The sequence below is a fragment of the Oncorhynchus keta genome, chromosome 7 (assembly GCF_023373465.1).
Source record: "Oncorhynchus keta strain PuntledgeMale-10-30-2019 chromosome 7, Oket_V2, whole genome shotgun sequence".
Taxonomy (NCBI): Eukaryota; Metazoa; Chordata; class Actinopteri; order Salmoniformes; family Salmonidae; genus Oncorhynchus; species Oncorhynchus keta.
Window position 1 is genome coordinate 54,575,162 of NC_068427.1, and position 7,401 is coordinate 54,582,562.

Sequence of the window (7,401 nt, forward strand, 5' to 3'; positions counted from 1 at the left end):
GGGTTGTGCCGTGGCGGAGATCTTTGTGGCCTATACTCAGCCTTGTCTCAGGATGGTAGGTTGGTGGTTGAAGATATCCCTCTAGTGATGTGGGGGCTGTGCTTTGGCAAAGTGGGTGGGGTTATATCCTTCCTGTTTGGCCCTGTCTGGGGTGTCCTCGGATGGGGCCACAGTGTCTCCTGACCCCTCCTGTCTCAGCCTCCAGTATTTATGCTGCAGTAGTTTGTGACGGGGGCTAGGGTCAGTTTGTTATATCTGGAGTACTTCTCCTGTCCTATTCGGTGTCCTGTGTGAATCTAAGTGTGCGTTCTCTAATTCTCTCCTTCTTTCTTTCTCTCTCTCTGAGGACCTGAGCCCTAGGACCATGCCCCAGGACTACCTGACATGATGACTCCTTGCTGTCCCCAGTCCACCTGGCCATGCTGCTGCTCCAGTTTCAACTGTTCTGCCTTACTATTATTCGACCATGCTGGTCATTTATGAACATTTGAACATCTTGGCCATGTTCTGTTATAATCTCCACCCGGCACAGCCAGAAGAGGACTGGCCACCCCGCATAGCCTGGTTCCTCTCTAGGTTTCTTCCTAGGTTTTGGCCTTTCTAGGGAGTTTTTCCTAGCCACCGTGCTTCTACACCTGCATTGCTTGCTGTTTGGGGTTTTAGGCTGGGTTTCTGTACAGCACTTTGAGATATCAGCTGATGTACGAATGGCTATATAAATACATTTGATTTGATTTGATTTGATCAAATCAGTGGTGGAGTGGGTGGTCTGGAGATCATGTGGAGTGGGTGGTCTGGAGATCATGTGGAGTGGGTGGTCTGGAGATCATGTGGAGTGGGTGGTCTGGAGATCATGTGGAGTGGTGGAGTGGAGATCATGTGGAGTGGATGGTCTGGAGATCATGTGGAGTGGTGGAGTGGAGATCATGTGGAGTGGGTGGTCTGGAGATCATGTGGAGTGGTGGAGTGGAGATCATGTGGAGTGGTGGAGTGGAGATCATGTGGAGTGGTGGAGTGGAGATCATGTGGAGTGGGTGGTCTGGAGATCATGTGGAGTGGGTGGTCTGGAGATCATGTGGAGTGGGTGGTCTGGAGATCATGTGGAGTGGGTGGTCTGGAGATCATGTGGAGTGGGTGGTCTGGAGATCATGTGGAGTGGTGGAGTGGATGGTCTGGGCAGGAGATCCTGTGGAGTGGATGGTCTGGGCAGGAGATCCTGTGGAGTGGGTGGTCTGGGCAGGAGATCCTGTGGAGTGGGTGGTCTGGGCAGGAGATCATGTGGAGTGGATGGTCTGGGCAGGAGATCATGTGGAGTGGGTGGTCTGGGCAGGAGATCCTGTGGAGTGGATGGTCTGGGCAGGAGATCATGTGGAGTGGGTGGTCTGGAGATCCTGTGGAGTGGTGGAGTGGGCAGGCGATCATGTGGAGTGGGTGGTCTGGGCAGGAGATCACGTGGAGTGGATGGTGAATGAATACACGTCACTAGAGCCATAGACAATGTTGCCAACATGAAAGAGAGGAGGACGGCTTTGGGGTTCAACTAGTCTACAAGTAGGATGAGTCCCCCCAACATTGGTTTTACTTGCCCGTGCACACAATCATGTCCACACACACACGCACGCACGCACGCACGCACGCACGCACGCACGCACGCACGCACGCACACACACACACACACACACACACACACACACACACACACACACACAGAAATCAGTACCATGAGATTTAACAACATTGATTGTACTAAATTGTTTTTGGTATCTTTAAGTTTGTTTTCAGTGTATTAATCTAACCATATATAGCCCTGTTGATTTGTCGTCTAGACAGTGCTCGTGTCATCTAGACAGTGCTCCTGTCGTCTAGACAGTGCTAATGTCGTCTAGACAGTGCTAATGTCGTCTAGACAGTGCTAATGTCGTCTAGACAGTGCTCGTGTCGTCTAGACAGTGCTCCTGTCATCTAGACAGTGCTCGTGTCGTCTAGACAGTGCTCCTGTCGTCTAGACAGTGCTCCTGTCGTCTAGACAGTGCTCCTGTCGTCTAGACAGTGCTCCTGTCGTCTAGACAGTGCTCCTGTCGACAGTGCTCCTGTTGTCTAGACAGTGCTCCTGTCGTCTAGACAGTGCTCGAGTCGTCTAGACAGTGCTCGTGTCGTCTAGACAGTGCTCCTGTCGTCTCGACAGTGCTAATGTCGTCTAGACAGTGCTCGTGTCGTCTAGACAGTGCTCCTGTCATCTAGACAGTGCTCCTGTCGACAATGCTCGTGTCGTCTAGACAGTGCTGCTGTCGTCTAGACAGTGCTAATGTCGTCTAGACAGTGCTCCTGTCGTCTAGACAGTGCTCCTGTCGTCTAGACAGTGCTAATGTCGTTTAGACAGTGCTCGTGTCATCTAGACAGTGCTCCTGTCATCTAGACAGTGCTTGTGTCGTCTAGACAGTGCTAATGTCGTCTAGACAGTGCTCCTGTCGTCTAGACAGTGCTCGTGTCGTCTAGACAGTGCTCGTGTCGTCTAGACAGTGCTCCTGTCGTCTAGACAGTGCTCCTGTCGACAGTGCTCCTGTCGTCTAGACAGTGCTCCTGTCGTCTAGACAGTGCTCCTGTCATCTAGACAGTGCTCCTGTCGTCTAGACAGTGCTAATGTCGTCTAGACAGTGCTCCTGTCGTCTAGACAGTGCTCCTGTCGTCTAGACAGTGCTCCTGTCATCTAGACAGTGCTCGTGTCGTCTAGACAGTGCTAATGTCGTCTAGACAGTGCTCGTGTCATCTAGACAGTGCTCCTGTCATCTAGACAGTGCTCGTGTCGTCTTTGTGCTAATTTTCTGCATTTTCCCAAAACACCCAATAAATCACCACTAATTTCCACCTAGGTTTTGTCCAACGAACCGAAGTGGAGTTAGTAGCTACTAAAAGACGCCTTTTCTATATGGCTGAACCAATAGAGTCAGAGCCTGATATGCATGTATATATTCATTTGAGACTGAGGAAACTAAATTCCCATTAACAGCCGTCAGATAGAGGTGATATGATTGTCGAAGGGGACGTGTTGTTTTGTTGTTGTCTCCAATCCCCATGGCTGTCCCTCTCCCCGCTCTCCCCATGGCTGTCCCTCTCCCCCCTCTCCCCATGGCTGTCCCTCCTCCATGACTGTCCCTCTCCCCATGGCTGTCCCTCTCCCCATGGCTGTTCCTCTCCCCATGGCTGTTCCTCTCCCCATGGCTGTCCTCCTCCATGGCTGTCCCTCCTCTCCATGGCTGTTCCTCTCCCCATGGCTGTTCCTCTCACCATGACTGTCCCTCTCCCCAAGGCTGTCCCTCTCCCCATGGCTGTCCCTCTCTCCCCTCCTCCCCATGGCTGTTCCTCTCCCCATGGCTGTTCCTCTCTCCATGGCTGTCCCTCTCTCCATGGCTGTCCCTCTCCCCATGGCTGTCCCTCTCTCCATGGCTGTCCCTCTCCCCTCCTCCCCATGGCTGTCCCTCTCTCCATGGCTGTTCCTCTCTCCATGGCTGTTCCTCTCTCCATGGCTGGTCCTCTCTCCATGGCTGTTCCTCTCTCCATGGCTGTTCCTCTCCCCATGGCTGTTCCTCTCTCCATGGCTGTTCCCCATGGCTGTTCCTCTCTCCATGGCTGTTCCTCTCTCCATGGCTGTCCCTCTCTCCATGGCTGTCCCTCTCCCCATGGCTGTCCCTCTCCCCATGGCTGTCCCTCTCCCCATGGCTGTTCCTCTCTCCATGGCTGTCCCTCTCTCCATGGCTGTTCCTCTCTCCATGGCTGTACCTCTCTCCATGGCTGTTCCTCTCTCCATGGCTGTTCCTCTCCCCATGGCTGTCCCTCTCTCCATGGCTGTTCCTCTCCCCATGGCTGTCCCTCTCTCCATGGCTGTTCCTCTCCCCATGGCTGTTCCTCTCCCCATGGCTGTCCCTCTCTCCATGGCTGTCCCTCTCCCCATGGCTGTCCCTCTCTCCATGGCTGTTCCTCTCCCCATGGCTGTCCCTCTCTCCATGGCTGTCCCTCTCCCCATGGCTGTTCCTCTCTCCATGGCTGTTCCTCTCTCCATGGCTGTTCCTCTCTCCATGGCTGTTCCTCTCCCCATGGCTGTCCCTCTCTCCATGGCTGTCCCTCTCCCCATGGCTGTTCCTCTCTCCATGGCTGTTCCTCTCTCCATGGCTGTTCCTCTCTCCATGGCTGTTCCTCTCTCCATGGCTGTCCCTCTCTCCATGGCTGTTCCTCTCTCCCCTCTCCCCATGGCTGTTCCTCTCTCCCCTCTCCCCATGGCTGTTCCTCTCTCCCCTCTCCCCATGGCTGTTCCTCTCTCCCCTCTCCCCATGGCTGTTCCTCTCTCCCTCTCCCCATGGCTGTTCCTCTCTCCCCTCTCCCCATGGCTGTCCCTCTCTCCATGGCTGTCCCTCTCTCCATGGCTGTCCCTCTCCCCCTCTCCCCCTGGCTGTCCCTCTCTCCATGGCTGTCCCTCTCCCCCTGGCTGTCCCTCTCCCCTCCTCTCCATGGCTGTCCCTCTCCCCATGGCTGTCCCTCTCTCCCCTCTCTCCATGGCTGTCCCTCTCCCCATGGCTGTCCCTCTCCCCTCTCTCCTTGGCTGTCCCTCTCCCCATGGCTGTCCCTCTCTCCCCTCTCTCCATGGCTGTTCCTCTCCCCATGGCTGTCCCTCCTCCATGGCTGTTCCTCTCCCCATGGCTGTTCCTCTCCCCATGACTGTCCCTCTCCCCAAGGCTGTCCCTCTCCCCATGGCTGTCCCTCTCTCCCCCCCTCCTCCCCATGGCTGTTCCTCTCCCCATGGCTGTTCCTCTCTCCATGGCTGTCCCTCTCTCCAAGGCTGTCCCTCTCCCCATGGCTGTCCCTCTCTCCATGGCTGTCCTCTCCCCTCCTCCCCATGGCTGTCCCTCTCCCCATGGCTGTCCCTCTCTCCATGGCTGTCCCTCTCTCCATGGCTGTTCATCTCTCCATGGCTGTTCTTTCCTCTCTCCATGGCTGTTCCTCTCTCCATGGCTGTTCCTCTCCCCATGGCTGTTCCTCCTCCATGGCTGTCCCTCTCTCCATGGCTGTCCCTCTCCCATGGCTGTCCCTCTCCCATGGCTGTCCCTCTCCCCCATGGCTGTCCCTCTCCTCTCCATGGCTGTTCCTCTCTCCATGGCTGTTCCTGGCCCTCTCCATGGCTGTACCTCTCTCCATGGCTGTTCCCTCTCTCCATGGCTGTTCCTCTCCCCATGGCTGTCCCTCCTCCCCATGGCTGTTCCTCTCTCCATGGCTGTCCCTCTCTCCATGGCTGTTCCTCTCTCCATGGCTGTTCCTCTCCCCATGGCTGTTCCTCTCTCCATGGCTGTCCCTCTCCCCATGGCTGTCCCTCTCTCCATGGCTGTTCCTCTCTCCATGGCTGTTCCTCTCCCCATGGCTGTTCCTCTCTCCATGGCTGTTCCTCTCTCCATGGCTGTCCCTCTCTCCATGGCTGTCCCTCTCCCCATGGCTGTCCCTCTCCCCATGGCTGTCCCTCTCCCCATGGCTGTTCCTCTCTCCATGGCTGTCCCTCTCTCCATGGCTGTTCCTCTCTCCATGGCTGTCCCTCTCTCCATGGCTGTTCCTCTCTCCATGGCTGTTCCTCTCCCCATGGCTGTCCCTGTCCCTCTCCCCATGGCTGTTCCTCTCTCCCATGGCTCTCCCATGGCTGTTCCTCTCCCCATGGGTCCCTCTCTCCTCCTCTCCCCATGGCTCTCCCTCTCTCCATGGCTCTCCCTCTCCCCATGGCTGTTCCTCTCTCCATGGCTGTCCCTCTCCCCATGGCTGTTCCTCTCCTGGCTGTCCCTCTCCCCATGGCTGTCCCTCTCTCCATGGCTGTTCCTCTCTCCATGGCTGTCCCTCTCCATGGCTGTCCTCTCCCCATGGCTGTCCCTCTCTCCATGGCTGTCCCTCTCCCCATGGCCCCCTGGCTGTTCCCTCTCCCCATGGCTGTCCCTCTCTCCATGGCTGTCCCTCCTCTCCATGGCTGTCCCTCTCCCCATGGCTGTCCCTCTCTCCATGGCTGTTCTCCATGGCTCCCTCTCCCCATGGCTGTCCCTCTCCCTCTCCCCATGGCTGTTCCTCTCTCCCTCTCCCCATGGCTGTTCCCTCTCCCTCTCCCCATGGCTGTCCTCTCTCCATGGCTGTCCCTCTCTCCATGGCTGTCCCCCTCTCTGTCCCTCTCTCCATGGCTGTCCCTCTCTCCATGGCTGTGCCTCTCCCCATGGCTGTCCCTCTCTCCATGGCTGTCCCTCTCTCCATGGCTGTCCCTCTCTCCATGGCTGTCCCTCTCTCCATGGCTGTCCCTCTCTCCATGGCTGTCCCTCTCCCCATGGCTGTCCCTCTCCCCCTGGCTGTCCCTCTCCCCATGACTGTCCCTCTCTCCATGGCTGTTCCTCTCCCCATGGCTGTCCCTCTCCCCATGACTGCCCCTCTCTCCATGGCTGCCCCTCTCTCCATGGCTGTCCCTCTCCCCCTGGCTGTCCCTCTCCCCATGACTGTCCCTCTCTCCATGGCTGTTCCTCTCCCCATGGCTGTCCCTCTCCCCACGGCTGTCCCTCTCCCCCTCTCCCCATGTCTGTCCCTCTCCCCCTGGCTGTCCCTCTCCCCCTCTCTCCATGACTGGTCCTCTCTAATGACCCTTCAGTCATATGTTATTCTGTGTGCAGTGAAAGCTCTCTGGCCCAGCACTCATCTCCTGCAAGGAAAACAGGAACGGCTCAGTGGAGGCCTGGACCTGGAGGAGAGAGTTCTGTACGACACACTAGGTCCTTCCCAAATGGCACCCTACTGCCTTTATGGTGCACTACTAGCACTATGGGTCCTCGTGGAAACAGTAGTCCACTGGGGGGGTCATTCGGGACGCACACACTGTGTTGAACCAGCTGATCCTCTAAACCAACGGCACTTTATCTGAGCTGAGCCGCGAACAATGAGACACGCTAGGGTGCACGGAAGAGAGGAATCTGAGAGCTGCGATCCCATGGGCTGGGGGGGGTAAAGGTCTGTCTGTCCCTGACTGACCCAGCAGGCAGCCACAGAGATTAGGCAAAGACAAATTAGGCTTAATATCAAACAGAACCTACCCAGAACGTGGTTGAGTGGCACAATAGACCAAACCACCTGCTGGGCTAAACACATGCTGGGCTAAACACCTGCTGGGCTAAACACATGCTGGGCTAAACACCTGCTGGGCTAAACACCTGCTGGGCTAAACACCTGCTGGGCTAAACACATGCTGGGCTAAACACATGCTGGGCTAAACACCTGCTGGGCTAAACACATGCTGGGCTAAACACCTGCTGGGCTAAACACCTGCTGGGCTAAACACCTGCTGGGCTAAACACATGCTGGGCTAAACACCTGCTGGGCTAAACACATGCTGGGCTAAAC